The 18,178-nt window shown below is 40.0% G+C and overlaps 1 protein-coding gene across 5 annotated transcripts in view; it reads left to right on the top strand.

The window, feature by feature from the left end:
• The window catches only part of THRB (thyroid hormone receptor beta), a 173,565-nt gene that overhangs the window by 31,810 nt on the left and 123,577 nt on the right, over nucleotides 1–18,178 (top strand). For all 5 annotated transcript variants that reach the window (XM_075052416.1, XM_075052399.1, XM_075052391.1 and 2 more), the window contains exon 2: nucleotides 9,877–9,906. The gene's annotated coding sequence lies outside the window, so the exon portion shown is untranslated. The remainder of the gene's footprint in view (nucleotides 1–9,876; nucleotides 9,907–18,178) is intronic.

Below are 18,178 nucleotides of genomic sequence, written 5' to 3'. Positions count from 1 at the left end.
CCAATCCCAAATACGAAAGTCATAGATCGATCCTGAAATAAAAAAAACTCAAACAGTGTTGAAATATTACCTGGAACAAAAGCTCTTCTGGTCTGTAAAATGAAAAATGCAGATTTCTACTCCATTGTAGCTTAGCTGCAATATTCGGTTGCTTTGTCATATTGTACTTCTGATACATTTGCAGAAGAGAATTCCTTCCTTATAAGCAGGAAGCAAAACAAGTATGGAAGCCTTTTCTGAACAAATTAGAGAAAAGAGATAGTAGGATATTTTGTGTCTACTATTGCCTATGGACATGGAATCACACATCAGAGTGATCAGGCTGGAAGACTGTGAACCTCTGCACCTCCCCCATATTCTCTCTGGGTTGCTTCTCTGCCCCTCTCCTCTACCAGCGGGCTTGGAGCATCTCTTTTCGCCACCAGCTTTACTATGATGTGGAAGGATAGTGGAGGTGATGCTACCCATTGCTCCCTCCTGTCAAATTAGGACCACTCAGCCCCCGTGCACCATGGGTTTGCTGCACGTGCCTCGTACCACTTTATTTCTCCCTGCGCATTCGTGATGCACTGCCTTCCTGCAGCCCTGTCTGGTTCAGGGATCCGTGCCAGAAGTCAAAACATTGTAATTAATATATTGGAAAAAAGGTTCTACATGGGGGACATATTACTCGTGGTATTGATGTCTGTTGCATTGGATCTGGATTTCTCTTGACCATCTAATTAATCATAGTGTCTGTCTGCATCAAAGCAATTGGCAATAAACTAGTGGGGTTTTTTGTCATATGTTTTGGTGTGTTGAAGGGTAACCTTAAAAACCCAATACATAATTCTGCATGCTACTGCCCACCAATAATTAATTATTTACAAAATTTAAACCATGGTAATGAATCACTGATCTTAGAGAAGAGGTTTGTGAAAGTAATTCCAGTTTTATTTACTGTAGTTTCTTGAATAACAGTCAGATTCTCCTATTTTAGTTTGACAATAAGCCAGTAGGATCAAAAGGATCTCAGGATAACTTTATACAAAATGTTTTGACTTTGTGATTCCCAGCTCAACGTTTTACTGTGAGGAGACGTAGAAATGTTCCTGACTTAACAAGAACAGGAATTGTGGTAGCCATCGATAACTAAATAAAGAATGTGCACCGTATTGTAAAATAACTTCTCAGCTATGTTCTGCTCATGGAATATATTGAAGTGAAACCTGACATCCTCTTTAATTCAGACAGTGGGATGCTTGAAGTCATCTCTGCTTTTCTGTTTCTCTAGTCTTGGGACAAGCTGGCTGGCAGTTTGCTTCAGAGCATCCTCAGACACAGCTGTCACTGGTTCGGGTCCCCTGGGGAATGCGGTGCAGCCAGCCACAGGTCTCTGGTGCTCAGGGAGCGCCTGTCCTCGGGAGGCTGCTGGTGAAACAGGAGATCCAAAATACTGGCTGCATCCACCATGGGTCAGGGCATCCCACTCCTGTGAGTCCAGGTGCCTTTCTTGACCGGATGGAGCAGTGCGAAAGCAAGAACGTGGTCTTTGTCCTCGGTGGTGTGTTGCTCAGCTGGTGCATTGTCGTTCATGTGCCGGTGGCCTGATCTGTAGCCGGCGTGGGCTCATCGGTCAGTTGTTCTGCTCGTGCTCGTCATGCAACCGTGCGGCTGCTTGGCGTTGGCTGGTGGGGACTGCAGGCACCGCTTTTTGGTCTCTGCTTTCATTTTGCAGCAGTCGACGTGCTTTGGCTGGTTGCTGGAGTACATCGTCTACCTTTAGTGTGGTTTATCGCTTTGGGCTCAAAGTTTGCTCTGCTCGTTTATCATCATTTGCTAACCATAAAACAGGTATACACTACCAACTTCAGCCTACGTAGGACAACTTGGCAGAGACTGCAGGCATCCTTTAGGGGTGACATGCATTTAAAATCCCTTTTATGGTAACTTTATAAAAGGATCCTTAGTGTAAGTGGTGATAATGCTCAGAGGATTTCTTAAAAAAAAAATTTTGCGTGTACTATTTCTTTTAATACATCCTTATGCATAAAACCTCTCAGTATAATTACAGCTTTGTAAATCCCCATTATTTGTTCTCTATTTGTAACAAAGGATTTGTCTGTTGAGTTACAACTGCAAATACCTCATAAACCCAGCAGCTGAGTATTATCTGTGATATACTGGGGGGGGGAACAAGCACATACCACTGTCTTTCTAAAAGTACAGAAATTTAAGCGAAGCCTGTTTTGTGGAGCATTCAAAATGGGGAAAATACCACTTTCCCCTTTCTTGCTAGTTCTGCATTCAGATGTTTTCAATGTACATGATAGCAGTTTTGAATTTGAATACTTTGATAGATTTATTTTTTTTTCTGATCTCCATTGGTAGAAATAAACATAAAAGGCAATCGCAACAGATTGGCTTTGGTACATTACTACAAAGTTACTAAACACATTTCTAGATCTGTCAGTTTGTCCCCTAATTGGAGTTTAGCCCAATTCCACCTTTCAAAAAAACACGTGGAGCTTCAGCATGCTTGACCTTAGCGCCGAAAAATAAAGCAAATATCATTTCTTAAGGCTTTTATCCTGTTAACTTAGCCAGAAAATCTTGATGCAATAATATTTTGAATTTAGTCATAGTTGGTTATCACTAGCAAATTATGTCATTGTCACGAGCAGTGTTTACCACCACCTCTCCACAAATGATGAAGAGAAGTTAGGCAGCTGCAGACAGTACCTAAACATAACTGTGTTTTACTGAAGATTTATATTTGCTGTATATACTGGGCATAGGGAGACATTTTCCAAAGCCCTTCTTAGAAATACCTGTTTCTATTTCATTATCTGTTTCTTATACAGGCAACCAAAACTGCCATTTGATTTGAAAAATACTTTCCAACAGAATTGCTGGCCTGATGCTTATACAGTGGTGTTGTACAATACTCCTTAAAATCTTTACTGTATCATAAATAAGAAGAAATTACTCTCCTCTCTAAGTTTGCTTTCACTGACTTTCAGATGGCAGATTTCCATTTTATTTATTTATTCTTAGGGTGTATTTCATAGCTTTCAAATTGTATGCAGAGCTTAAGGACATATTCCTTGCTCAAATCATGCAGTTTGTGCCACAGTTCTGAACTGCATTGGGACGATTTACTGGGACATGTGCTATACGTGGGACTTAAATGAGGGCATATGCTATACAGGTAGAAAAAAATAGAAGAAAGAAATGTAAGAAAAATCTTCAAATCAAAGATAAAGCAGGTAATGTACTACAGACTAGTTCACTGTAATTTTCTTTCCCCATTAGATGCATGCATTAAAACTCTGCTTTCATAGAACTTTCTTGCTTTAATTTTGGATGGAATTCCCATGAAAGCTGCATTCCAGTGTGCAGGCATTCCAGTGTGCAGACACCATCCCAAGCAGAACAGGGCACCACCAACTTAGTTATTACAAAAAGTATTGGGGAAAAAATATGCGTTCTGGATGTATCATGCGTTGGAGGCAGCCAGGCTTTAAGCTCTGCGATGGGTTGGGACTGGCACTCTGGAAAAAACATAAAGTCTGTCATTTTTTATTCCAGGACTCAATAACGACATTCACTGGCTGGGGATATTGTGCAGCAATATTTACTGTACATTCATCCTTGAAGATAATTGCCTTTTTAATTCTCCCATCCCATAGAAGACAAACTAGGGGCAATTAAGACAACCATAATCATTCGCATGTCAGTGGGGTGATTATAAGCAGAAAAATACCTGCTTTCTGATACAAGGTTTGAAGGTCCAAGTCTTACTTCTGCTGTAGTTTATGCTTACTTAGACATATGGACAGTGATTAAAATGAGGCATCTGGTGTAAAACAGTCTGAATCTAAGGATGAATTCTCTCACCTTGTTTTGGCTGTCTCAGCTTGTCTTCTCTCTGGGTTCCTCTTCAGTAAGCTGGAGGAGGAAAGGGGAAAATTCCAGGGTGCTGTTTGCACCACCAGTCTCAGAAGTGGTGACTTCCACCAGTAACTACAGTATATGGTTAAACGCATGTGAGATGAGTACCTCTGAGTCCCCAAAACTTTCCATTTCACCACCTTCATATGTTGCATTTAAAGCTTGAGGGTTTCCTTCAGATTTGACTACTGTTAGTTTTTTATGAAGTTTTGGGCAATACTGGGAAATGTGATGAACACTGATAGTTGAAAAATATGTATGAAGGCTTGTTTTCGACATCCTGATGCCTTTCATAATTGGGGTTTTGATTCTAGACAAAGTTTTCAGGCCTAAAGTGAAATGGAACATTTCTAGTTGACTACAATGTGCATCACTGTGCTTTTGGTGGCACTGGGCTGGGCTCTACAGAGATGACATCCTTAAATACCTTTCAGAGGGAGAAAATAATTGGGTTTAGGGCATATGATTATGTTATGCACAGAGAGAATAGCTGCCCTTTTCTGAGATCTGCTTATTTCTCTTGAATTCTGCGAATCCCTATGTTACAGTAATACGTTAGCTTTTCCTTTTAATGGCACAAATAATATATTTTTTTAAAAAGAGTAGAGAAATAAGTCTGAGGATTTGAAACAATTATCTTTGGTACAGTTTTTCTTTTAAAAGTAATTTATCTTTGTCCTTTTTTAAGTTGAGGAAAATTGTGACATCAACATTTATAATGTAAATAAAATATACTGTATTAGAACTTGAAGGTCTACTAGCCAAAGTATGTTTTAATCTTGTCACTTCTTCATTGAAATAGGGAATTGTAATGGAAATGCTGCCAAAACAGGACTACAGACATTACTGTCTATGGACTCATCATTTACTGGAGAGGATAATAGCTTCTGGACAGTGTATTCGTAGCATTTTCAGTAAAGCAGCTGTGAGTTTTTAGCTCCTTAGAATGGCCTCAACAAACATACAACGGTAGCAGTGGTTATTTATGTTTCCTCTTTATTCATCCTCTGAACAGTTGAGTCAAGCTACCTGGCTGAAATCTAAGACTTCTCAGACCCAGGAGGAGGAGTAGCTTCCAAACAATCATTGAACTTTATGATTTCTATGGCAGCCAGTCATCAACAGCAATAATGAATGGTGGGTGAAGAAAGAGGAATGCGCCCGAGCATTTGGCACTTCCCTGGGGAGAAGGCCAGACATGAGTCAGTGGCTCTGTGACTGGTCATGCTGGTGGGGCACCAGACCACATATTCCTTTTGCAGTTGACAATTATGTGTAGGCATGTATAGCTGTGGGTGGGGTTATATGCAGTTTTTTGGCAACAATGGTCAGTTTTTAATCTGAACATACGCTTTATATGGAACTTTTTAATGTGTTTTCTGCATTCCAGCTATGATCTTGTGTTTGCTGTCCAATCTAAACATGGGCTTTCTTCTAGCCTTTTATCCTGCAGAGAGCATATACCCGCATGATAATTATGATTAGCATTGTACTGGTAGTAAACATGTTCAGGATGCATCTGTAGGCTGTGGAGTTCAGACTGTGCACACAGGCCTATCTACTGCCTTGTGGAGAGACCGAGTCTCCCCAAGGAAGCACCAGACAATCCAAGGCATGCTGTGTAGAGTTTCGGAAATGAAAATGCCTGTCACAGATTAGCCTTTGGCATGCTGCAGTCATGGCTTTTCACTCTACAAAGTGCATGGCACAACTTGCTAACTACTGCGAGTGCTGGAACTGTGAAATCAAATGGCCTTGTGTCAAGACTGGTGGGGCAGGAAGAATTAAATTACATTTCTATGCCAGCAGAGCTCATTGCATCTTGAGGAAGAACTTTGCTGAGGGAGGTCAGCAAGATTTTCTGTGTTGGTTTGGTTTTTTTTCTGAGTTGAGTTGGTTTTTTGTTGTTGTGGTTGTTTTTTTCAGTGATGTGCATTTTAATTCTTACTGGGAGCTGCTAAACAGCAGAACTGAAAGCCAAACTTACTGGAGTGGCTTTAGGAATGAATTTATCTCCTGGTGGGAATTCTTGGTCCCCCACCTCTTTCTTTTTCCTTCCTTGGCTCTGTTGGAATGAGAACTCGGTGGCTTTTCCAGGCCTGGTTGGCTTTCTGTGATCTTTTGTGAAAAAGGAGATTGTAATTGCTTTTCTCAGTCAGTCTCCTTGTGGACCTCTGAACACTAGAGCATCCTGTGGGGACTACAGAAGTAAACTGAAGCAAATTCTGCAGTGATGGTGAATCTGTCTAGAGGACAGAATAGAATTGCATCTTTTGATAACTTTTAAAGAACTTTTCCCCCTAGTTGTTTCTTTCTAAATGAAGATGCCTGTGGTGGATTTCAGGAGCCTAAAAGTAATTTTGAATAGGATGAATGGGATTTTGTTGGATAATAATACATGTATAAGAAGAAAAGTAGTGCCCTCATCCCTAATATGATATCTGTTCAAAGACTTAGGCAGAATATGTAATTTATATCTAAATTTGGTGAAGTCCACCTGAATGCCTTTTCTCCTACCATGTACTGGATAAGTGCTGAATCATTTGGAAATAACTTGTTTTAGCTAATTGGATGTATTCATTATAGGCATCAAACCCATGTTTTGGTTAATGGCAAGGTATGTTGGTGTATCTTAAGCTTTGCAATTTCTGCTAAACAGCATACAATAGCAAAGATGAAATAACAATGACTGAAACAAAAAGGAACGCTTTTATATGTACAACTCCATGCAGTCAAGAATTTTCTAAGTCTGGTAAAGGAGAAAATTTTCATCTACATCTATTCTGCTGTCTAATCAATTTGGCAGTATTAGTTTTCTGTGGTTTGACTGGAGTCGGTGGTGAGTCTTCTTTAAACAGACTCACGAACAGTATCAGTAGCAAAGTACATTGTTAAAGCAATATCTGTCAGTAGGTTTTTCGAGTGTTGGTATTTACAAAACTGATTCATAAGGAGTTCTGAAAAACATGGAGCTTACAAAAAGTTTTATGGTTTTTTTTGTATCTGAATTAAAAGGAGAATGGTAAATACCTTGTTGAAATTACAGAGCCTTTGTCACTGGGTGTGGACAGTTGTCTGCTTAGTTTAACTTAATTGTAGTGATGTGCTTTTGAGGCAGTGTGCTAGAATCCCTCCAGAGTACATCCAAAGTTAACACATTTGGTGACTGGCAACAAGTACAGTTTTTACTGTAAAGAGGCATATGCTTAGAAAAATGACACATCTGAATATTGCAATGCAAATGTCTTCACTTTTTTTGGTAGAGATCTTCCCCTCCATCTAAGCAAGGAGGTCATTAAGCATGAAAGCAGTGCAAGCAGTTAACAGGAAATACTGTATTTTTATGTGAAAGCAGAGAGCCCACGTGAAACTCTTTGCCAAGCTGTCAGAGGCAGATAAGGCAGGAAACCTGACAAGTCTTCTGCAGGGACCGTTGAACGCTTGGAGCCTCACTTACCCAGTGGGGTTTCACGCACGCTGGGGTGGAGGTTATCTCCGCTTGGATAGAAGCCAGATCATCTGAAGATAGAGGGAAGCTTCCTGCTACCTGATGGAGAACAGTAACGGGCCCTTCTTTCTCTAGGACATGGTCCTCTTGGACGATGTCTACTGAGACCATCAAGCTAGAGCCCGTGAGAATGTATGATGGCAGGTGCTCATGGCCCTCATTATAGCTTGTCCTGTTATCAACAGCTAGATCAGATAAGGGAAGCTTATGCAAACTGTTTCTTTAAGTATGCTAGGATTTTTTTTTCTGGGAGTCATAAACCCTGCCAAAGTCAGCTTTCATTCTTCTTTTAAAAGTACGTAGGATGAGTTAAATATGCTTCAAAGCAGCCTGTGCTGTGAGTGTTTTTAGCATAGAAATACTTTGCCTCAAAAGCTGTGGTTCTTGTCACAAGTCCAGGATGACTTTTAGTCTTAGACTTGCCTCTGTACCTGCTTTGTGGCTAAACCAGGCTATCCTGTAAGATATTCCTTTCCCTTCCCACAAAGATCCATTCTGGTCCCATAAACTTTGTGCTGTGGACCAGTCTAGTATTGGGACAGGTGAGTAATAAAGAATCAGAGACATAATATATCCTCAGTTGCACTCTGGCTAGCTTCAATGGGTGTTTCGCATGAGAAAAGTAAGAAGAATTTGGTTCATGCTGTAGTAAGTCCCACTCAATCTTATTGAAACCCTGCGCAGCATCCAATGATACAGTACCTACTGGTTCTGTCCCTTGATTCCTGCATGCAAAACCTGTCTTAAGTTACCCCTTGTGGGTGACCCACACTTAAAGCCAGACAGGTAAATGTGAAGTCAGCTGGTGCTGAGGCATGTTTTAATAGCTGATTATCAGAAAGAGCTGTAGAAAATTACACCTGTGAGGTTTTTATAGATTAGACTAAGTAATGAAATGACCTCATAGTTACTCCTCTTCCTTTAAAGGTGTATGTGTACAGATACTCCGCTGTGGGAAATCAGACATTGCAAATGTCAGCTCTGATGAGCTGATTCATAAAAATGAGATCTCGTGCCTTTTCTCAAAATGGATGGTTAATCTAATGAATTTCTGCACTTCAGGAATGTCTCTTTTTAAGTTTACCTGTTTCATTTCTGAAGTAGGCTTATTTTATAGGCCTCATAAAATACCAGGTGAACATACTCTAAATTAAGGGAAGAGGCACTTCCACTTAAGCTTTGCTTCCCTTAGATTGACAGATTCACAGCCATTCCTAGAAGATTCTGTCATTAACCCCTCTGTCCCCCAAACCACAGTATTTTCATTGTAGGGCAGAGAATTCATCTCTTCAACCATTGCATTGATCATGTTCTTTGAGGCCAAACTTCCAATTTGTCCTTGGCAAAGATGAACAAGGTCTCTCCTAGTTTTCCCTTCGTCTGTAAATTTCTAACCATACTGACTGATGGCTAATGAAGTGTACAGAAAGTGCTAGAGGTTGAGATGCTTTGCCTGTGACTCAGCTTGATTTTTCTCTGCTTTTCAATAAATACCACTAATAATTGTCAGATTTTATTAGACTTGGCTTTTTGTTTTCTGTTTCATGCTGTGTGTTATACTAATTGAGAAAATGAAATAAGATAAAGTGTGATTCTGCTCTTGCATATATTAGTGGCAAAAATTTCCCATTTAACTTCAGAGTTACCAGAATCCAATTCCCAGTTATAATGCTGAGGCCTGCAAATAGTCCTCCTCGGTTGTAAAGGACTGAACAAAAGTCCCAAACTAATGAAAGGTTAATTAATATTTTTGCAGCCTCAGAAATCATTGATTGTTCTGAGTCATGCCGGAACTTTTTCAGAATAGTCTTAAAGCTTTTTTGTTTTTCAAATTTCGTGATGTACATTGATAAGCTATTGGCAAATGTGCCATTTAGAATGGCTTAGTTGAAGCAGATGTTTAATGAAATGGCTTGATGCTTTCATTCTTCTACAGCCACTGCTGACCCTACCTGTTTTGGGATTGAGTAGAAAATAGCTGCTTTTAAAAAAACCTTCCAGGCTGGGAAACTCTTTGAATGGGCATACTGCAATGCAAGTCCATTTTATAATAGAAAATATTAAGTGTCCAATAAAAATAATAGCAATACAAATACTGGTCATAAAATACTGCTTGCAGTTAAAATAAGCCTACAAAGTGTGCCTAATCAGCCTGCAGTTTAGGTGATGAATTGACTAGATCAGTTGTTTCTATTGATATTTCCAAAGCATTTGAAATGTTTGTTCAGAACAGCTAGTTAAGATAGTAAATAAATAAAGGCCTCTACCCCAGAGTGTTGAGAATGATTAACTCTCCAAAATAATGAAAATTTATTTCAGTTATGTAAAAAGAATCCCATAGTTTTGGTGTTAATTGAAATGAAACTTAAATAATAGCTTCAGAAAGTACTTCTTAGCAAATGGATCTTTAATACAGATTTCTTTACTCTTTTCAGTGAAAGAACAGAACATGAAGCTCTAAGAAGGTAAGATTTTTTTTTTATTCCACTTTAGTAAGATATTCAAGTTAATTGGAGGTAATTTTTAACAAATATGTTCAGCATTTCAGAGTAGATCCTAGACATAGTGTGGGTCAGTATGTCAAAGCAGAAAAAGAAAAAGAGACAGCATTGCAGAATGAGTGTAACAACATTTAACTATTTTTTATTGTTACTAAGCCGCTATTTGGTCTTTTAATCAAAACAAGATACCTGCATAGATTCGGAAACTTCTTTTTGCCTATAAGGAATTTACAGGTAATTATTTTTCAGCAGACTTTATAGTTTTCTCTACTCAGTCAATTAAAATCTTCATTTATAAGGAGAACTTTTTCATAGTTGGAAAATGAAATATTAGAGTATATGCTGAGAAATTAAGGAGCTTTGTAGCAGATTTTGGGGGTTTGAGATGTGGTGGTGGGAGTTTGAGTTACACAGTTAAATAAACCTATCTGTAGAGGAGGAGTGAACTCTTCTAGGAGTGAATATTTCCTCTTCTGTATAACATGATTCACGCTGCATTCTGGAAATGGATTCTCTATGCATCTGCTAGATAAGCAAAAGGCAGAAGAAGGTCTATCAATATGTTACCAACAGGAAGGGATGTTAAAGAAAGGGAGGTGGGTTTTTTTTATTTCTTTCATTGCTAGTGAGGATGCTGACATTCATGTGCTGTGTTACCTAGAAAATGAAGCAGCTATGTCAAATAACATAACCAGGTGTATGATAGGAAGTTGTTCTGACAGGCAGCTGCAGTATGAACCTGTTCAGAGCATTACAGAAATATATAATTACTTTTCAGTCACAGGTAATAGTTTCAATTTTAATAGCCATTCACAGGATACCGAGGAAGGGAAGTGTTATTGGTTACTGTTTTCCTTTCCTCCCATATTTGCCTGTTTTGGTTTTTATCAGTGGTTAAAGTAAAAGCATGCAGAATTGTTAGCTGGATTTTGTGCACCTATTTCAAGTCAAATGCCTTGCAAATGGACATGTCATTAAAAGCAGTCTTCTTCAAACCTGCTGACATCTTAAACCAGTAAAAGTTGATACATCTACGTAAACTGTGTTCCTGATTTGCAGAGGGGCATCCGTGGAATAAGGAAGAGGAAGGCTAAAAAAAATTATCAGTTAAGCTATGCAAAATGTAAACTGTTTGAAACCACAAGTGAGTAGAAATGTGAAATATTAATGGAAAAAACAGAAGTGTTGTGAAAAAGTAATGAGGTGTCATATCACATTTTTTTTGTTGTGGAAAATTTTAAAGTGATGTTGTAAATAGCAGACAATCTAGCTTTGCATATTCTTGCTTTGTGTGAGTACATGGAAAGTATGTGCATGTATTTGTAGTTACAAAGGTGTGCGCATATATAATATATCTCCGAGACAGCAAGGTGCTCCTGTTCTGCACCAAATCAGTGTGCAGGACTGAAAACCCTTCTGGAATAGGGCTAAGGAAGCTAAGGAACTTTATAATGTGTTGAGAACCACATGGGTAGTACAGGGATTTAGTAAATGCCAGAAGAAATTCTAGTTCTGAGCAGTCTTTGTACACTGATCTCATCAGTGTCCGTGATCCAGGGAGGACACAAGTCCTCTTTCTGTCTCCTTACCAGGATTCAGGCATACAAGAACTGGGCAAATGTTGCAAAAACGAATTAAGCTCACTCTGTTTGTAGTTGATCACCTAACACAAGAGAGCCTTATGTGGAGCCTCTGAATGCTACAGTAATATAAATGTCTAAGTAATATGCCTAAGTAATATAGCATGACAGCAGTAGTGGAAATTTACTCATTTTGTTTCCCAGAGTCACAACTGCAAGTATTTTAGGGTACATATTGCTCACTCCTGGATTTCTGCCTTGGCAGTGCCTGCAGAAGTACTGGGTCATTCTATTAGCAGGATTTTTATGTGATTCTGACACATGAGTAGTAGAAAACCACCTGCCATCAGCCATCTATTTCTTTATGAGTTAACTATAGTATTTAGTAACTACCGGTCCAGTTTGAGCTAGAATTTATTAGTTAAGTTAAAAATTAAACTCTGCAGATCGCAGTGCTCTTTATCCCAAATTTCCAGGTCTTACAAGTGGGTGATAACTACGAAAGCTGGAAAAGCTTGTTAAAGAAGATGCTCAGTGCCTTCCCCTACACTTGAATTGACTTTTCTCTTTTAGTCTCTATAGTCAAAAGCTATCTATAATATCATCGCAGCTGCTGTGCGTTGGATTCAGGAATCCCTGTTTTGATTTGCCAAGCGGGCAAACTATTTATCTCAGGTAAGAGAATTTTGAGGTGTGATGTGGTTAGTATCTAAAAATGGCTGTGTAGGGAGACAGGATAGGGCTCCAACAGACAAAAACATAGCAAGATAAGAAGGAGGATTTCACGTTGGAAATATGATACCGTAGGTGTAATTAACCATTGGAAACGTTTAGAAAGGAATGTGGTAGATCACTGGGAGTAATTAAGTCAAGATTAGATCTCCTTCTGAAATATCTGCTAGTAGAGTTACAAGTTCTTGTGCTTTGTAAAGAAATTGCTGCGTGAGGTATCACGGCCTGTGCCAGGCAGGAAGTCAGACCAGATTATCATAAGAGTTCCTTCGGGCCTTTTAAATCCACATCTCCACCAACAAAGGCTCTAATGTGGTACAGGCAGCCACAGGATTTCCAGAATCAGAGCTGGAGCAGGTCACTCTTGTTTCAGTGGTGAAAGGTTAAAAAGTCTGAGCAGCTCCTTGAAGAAAACGCGGTGGTGGGTACCGTGCCGCTGAGTTTGCAGGTTCTGTGTGCGGCAGTCATACAGAACTGAGCCCATTTCTGCTCTTGTCTGGTCAGTCCATAGATACATCTTTCTTCATAATCTTCCAATATTTTGCCTGATTTACTTAGTAGCTTGCATTTTGTACTGAGTTCACTGAAAAGTAGTAATTTATCTATGATGTTTATTGGCTCCCTTCTGTGCTATAACTGAAGTCCTGAATGAATTCAGAATTTTCTTCAGTTACTCGGTGAGCATAGTGCCGTCATCTTTAACACAGGATCTTCTATAGCCAGCCTTAATATCCATATGAGTAGAAAGGGCAGGGTAAATTTTTAGCAGATTATGTAGAATTCCTAGTATAAAATAATCTGCTTTCCCCAGAACTGAAAACGTAGCAACTTCTATGCTTGCTTTGGGACCTGCATGGGATACTGAGAGAGAGTGGAGGACACTCGTCTTTCAGTTCTCGTCAGCTACAGGGAATTGCATCCTTGTTTTACTGGGTAAGAGGCAGCAGATCCTTTTCATAGAAAATACATAAAAACGATTGCTCAAAAAAGTAATTATATACTAGAAGAAACACAAAACACTGTTGAACAAGAATAGCCCAGACTCCTTTTTGTTACTTTGATAAGCTCATTAACTTCAACATCCAAAATTAATCTGGAGTTACTGTGCAAAATCTTACAAATGGAAAAATCCATCAACTTGAGCTCAGAATTATGTCATCCTACTGCACTTACTGCACATAGCTTCTGTTACAGGAATGTACAATACAACTCCACAGTAGTATGACAGGAGCAATAGCTGTGTTGTACTGGGCGTATGCGTGCATAAAAAATTATCCAGGAGAGTTTTCGTGTAATTCTGTCTCTGTTGAGAGACCTGTGAAAAAGCTCTTCTGTAAAACTTTAAGAAATTAGAACTATGCAGGGTGATTCGAGGGTGAGCCCAGGCATATCAGAGGATTTTGTGTTCCACGATACCTGATACCCGACCTGCTGGCAGGTGGTGGGCACTTGGTACCTGCCTTGTCGTTCCTGTACTCTGACCGTCCCTACTGCTCTCCCTCCCTGGACTAACGTGTATGTATGGTTTACACATGGCAGTCTAAACCTGAATTGGGAAAATTACTAGACTAAACCAAAAGGAAAACTAAAGTAGAAAGAGAAATATCATTGTGTTTGATAACCCAAAGTAGGGTGGCTGAGATAAGTAAGTCTGTGTCCCTGCACATGGAGGCCACACCTGCTTTCATGGACGTCCAAGAAAAAGCAAAAGGTGAGGGAGGGCAAGAGATTGGAAAAAGATAAAAAATGGTGGTGTGGTTTAACCCCAGCCAGCAACTAAGCACGACGCAGCCGCTCACTCACTCGCTCCCCGCACCCTCCCAGTAGGATGGGGGAGAGAATCAGAAGGAAAAAGGTAAAACTCATGGGTTGAAATAAGAACAGTTTAATAGAACAGAAAGGAAGAAACAAATAATGATAATAATAATAAGAAAATGACAATAATAATAAAAGGATTGCAATATACAAAAAAGTGATGCACAATGCAGTTGCTCACCACTCACTGACGAATGCCCAGTTAGTTCCTAAGCAGTGATCCCGCCCAGGCCAGCTCCCCCCAGTATATATACTGGGCATGACATCACATGGTATGGAATACCCCTTTGGCCAGTTTGGGTCAGCTGCCCTGGCTGTGTCCCCTCCCAACTTCTTGTGCCCCTCCACCCTTCTTGCTGGCTGGGTGTGAGAAGCTGAAAAATCCTTGACTTAGTATAAACACTACTCAGCAACAACTGAAAACATCAGTGTGTTATCAACATTATTCTGGTATTGAACCCAAAACATAACACTGTACCAGCTACTAGAAAGAGAATTAACTCTATCCCAGCTGAAACCAGGACAAATGGGTAATTACGCTTGCTAGTAGGTAAGGGATTCACGGCTGTGGTGAAGTAGAAAGGAGAGATGACTTTGGTTAGTCAGGAGTCAAACATGTTTGGCTGGTTGCTATGCAGTAACAGTTGTGACTTTAGCATGAAGTTTCTTATGCACCATCTCTCTTGAAAATATATTACATACCTATGGTTTTCACAAATTCCTGATAGCCATAATACTGAGTGTGGAGAGTATTTAAAAACAAACTTCAGGATGTCTTTTTTTCTCATGTTTTTGCTACCACTGAGTCACTCTTAATGGATACTTCAGTTCTGAAAAGGAGTGGAGGAGGCTGTGCCATGGAAGAAAATTGCTGTCTCCATTAGTAAATGTATTTGAGCCATCAAATTGCTGCTGTTTTCTTCCACGTGAAAGCTTGTGGCTAAGTCATTTAATGTAAAGAAAAACAGTCCTGCATACCACAGAAGAAACGCCTCTACTGGACAGTGGTACACAAGGCTGCAAAATTGACTTTGGTTATCACGAGGAACTCCCGTGGCATTTCTTTCTGTTTAGGCAATGCTGTAAAAACACTCTAGATGACAAAAAAGACGAGTAGTGTTGAGGTTTGGGGAGTTACTTTGGCTCATTTCCAATGCACTGCTAGTCCTGAATTTGTTATTTATATTGAAGAACGGCACTTGCTTTAAAAGCTCAATTTTACTGCATTTAAAAGCTATTGAATCTTGTTTCCTGCACTTTGTTTCCTTAATAATCCCTATACAAGAATCCATGATTTTGCCTGGGTAATTTGCTGTTCTCTTCCAAGAAATAAATATACCTTTTAAAAAATTTTTTAAATTCACATGCTGGGTTGGAGCACAGTTTAGTGTAAAGAAGTACCCTGGTGCTTATACTGTGCTCGCAATGTCTGTTCAGATGAGAGCTAAGCATGCTGTGCTCACTGTTACATAACTTTGCAAAAAGTGTCAATTCAGGGAAATTCTGCTGCCGTGAGAGAACGGGAGCATCAGGAATGTTCTCTCCTGCTTAATGGAAATGTGGCTTTTGGTGACTAGTACATTTAAAAAATAGCAGATTGTGTATGCGCTCATTGACAGAGTCCAACTTGAACATCACGGCGATGTTCAGGGCAGCAGGTGCTGCTGTTTGCTGCAGCCCTGGGAGGATGGATGTGGCTCCGGTAGCAGCAGGCTGGTACGGCACATGCGTGGCTGCCACCAGAAGGGATTTGTAGCCGGACAGTGTTTTGTTTTGAGTAACCTTTAAAAGACTGCTTCTGAAAAATTGCCAGGTTGGCCAAATAGATCAATTCCTGTCAGCAGGAGGGACAGCTGTTCTTTTGGCTGCATCTGCTTCATTTGGATGTGTGGGTCATCCCGCTGAACGGAGTGGGCTCCTAAGACCTACCTGTGGAGAAGGGAGGCAGGTAGGACAACATGCACTGTGTCAGAAATTCTGTTTGTCTTTTGGCATTATGGAAATGGCCTTGGCTTCTGGATGTGGTGGAGGGGTAGGTTGTGAGTCTGATTTTTGTACCTTTGCCATTTTGCACATAGCCCCTCTATTTCAGCCCTGAGGGATCCTCTTTACACCAGAATATTTCAGATTACTGTATCCTGCTACTAGCACTAGCCAAAGCGCCCCCCCCCCCCCCAATATATATTACTGTGAAAATATGGATAAGAAGGTAAATTAAAGGTTGGAAAAGTCAGTGTTGGCTGAATATCATTAGTCCTAGTCTCTCTAAGCAACATGTATCCATTCTCTGCCTTTTTGCCCACTTTCAGGGTCTGAGACTCCATAGAAAACCTGTCTAGAAGCTGCTGCAGATCTAAATGTTGTTAGCTAGATTGCTTCTAGGTCATTCTCATTCAGCAGCATCCTCAGAGCAAGCTTTGGTTTTGTTGTTTCAATTTTCTCATCTGTGGCTTTAATCCAGTGCTCTTTCTTTAATCACTTCCTATATACACTTGTCCTTTGAGTCCCACAGCTCTCCCCCTCTCCAAGTTTAGGGTCTCAGTTGTTTGCACTGTTGTGCAGGAAACTCTGTGAATGATTTAATTTTGTCAATTGAAGGTAAACAGACAGTAAAAACATATGCCGCAGCACAAAGTGTTCTCTAATCACTTATTTGACAAGTGCAGTTTAATTATTTAGCATAGCTTGTAAAAGTAATGAAGTCGTAGTAACATGAGACTTAACACTCTCCTATTAATTTTTCCCTGAGAGGTGGGAAAAGACTGCTATATTTTTGTGTGCAAACTGAGAGCGTGCAAACTAAGGAGATTTGACTGAGAATACGTAAAAGGGGCTGGAACCTTTCAGTGCTTCTTAATAGTTTCGCTAATGGGTGGTAAATCCAAGAGCATCCCACAGTTAGACAAGATCCTGCCTGTGTTGGCAAACCAGAAGATGCCGTCTGATGCTTTGCCAAAACAAAACAGTTTTCTTGGCCCAGCTGTATTTTTATTGAATGTGTAACTTAGTAAGAAGAAAAGCTGTAAGTCGCAGCCTTGCTGAAGATGTATCATTCAAAATAATTTTCTGTAGCATGATAGATTTCATGTTGCTACAAAATAAATATTTAATCAACGCTAATATTTTTGATTCCCTCAGGCAGCGAGAGATGTAGAAGTTCTAACATTTTGCTCAAGTAAGTGCAAATGCAATCTAGCAGGAAGTTCAAAGTAAAATGCATGTATATCCTAGAGTTGTTTTTTTAAATGGATTTTAGGTGCAGCCAGCCAGGATTGATGGCTGATTTTGTTCATGACGGAGAACAGTTTATCTCCAAGTTAAAAAGCCCTCCTCCCCAAAAAAATGAACTGCAAGCCAGCATGCCTGTTTGATTGATTTGAGTTGTATGGTGAACTAGATCAGTTAAAATTACACTGAAAAAAAAAAAGAAGAAATACAGCCTCAAATGCTTTGCTTTTCAGTCACAAAGCTGCCTCAACCATGCCAGCCCAACTCAATGACTGAAGGGGACTGTCTAGTGACTCTCCAGAGTCGCACTTACTGGTTAGTTTCTAATTCCTTGATGTTATGTGATATACTGGGCTCTTTATTCAGGGGCTTCACTTGCGTAGTACAAAAGGCTATTGTGCGCAGGGAATATTTCTTATCTGAGCTGCTCTGTGAAGAGCAGCAGCAGAGTTTGGCCGTTGGAGGGCACGAGCTCTGTGTGGGCTCTGGGTACCACTGAAGTTGGAGTGCAGTTGAGGGGTCAGAGATGACTTCCTACGAAAGCTCACAGTCCTCCTCAGACAGGAGGGTGGGAGATGAGGACTTAAATTTCTTGTTCCTACTGTGTGTTTTCACTTGGGATGATTTTTTTTGCAGAGGGAGCAAGGACTAAATGGAGTGTACTATATTTTTCCTTCAAATGTGAACTGCTGACTGAGGCTCCTTCTGCTGTTTTGCCTTTCTACTCAAAAGTCAGTAAGAGCTCTTTCCCGGCACCGTGATGGGCAGACCTTTATTTGTGATGAATCAGTCTCGAGACAGTCATTGTACTTGCATTTAAGAAAACTTTCAGGACACAGCTGCTCATTAATGCTCTTTCTCTTTTGATCTGTTAGAAACTC

This window comes from Buteo buteo, chromosome 2 (assembly GCF_964188355.1).
Source record: "Buteo buteo chromosome 2, bButBut1.hap1.1, whole genome shotgun sequence".
Taxonomy (NCBI): Eukaryota; Metazoa; Chordata; class Aves; order Accipitriformes; family Accipitridae; genus Buteo; species Buteo buteo.
The sequence above is the reverse complement of the archived record's forward strand: the minus strand, read 5'-3'. Positions and strand labels throughout refer to the sequence as shown.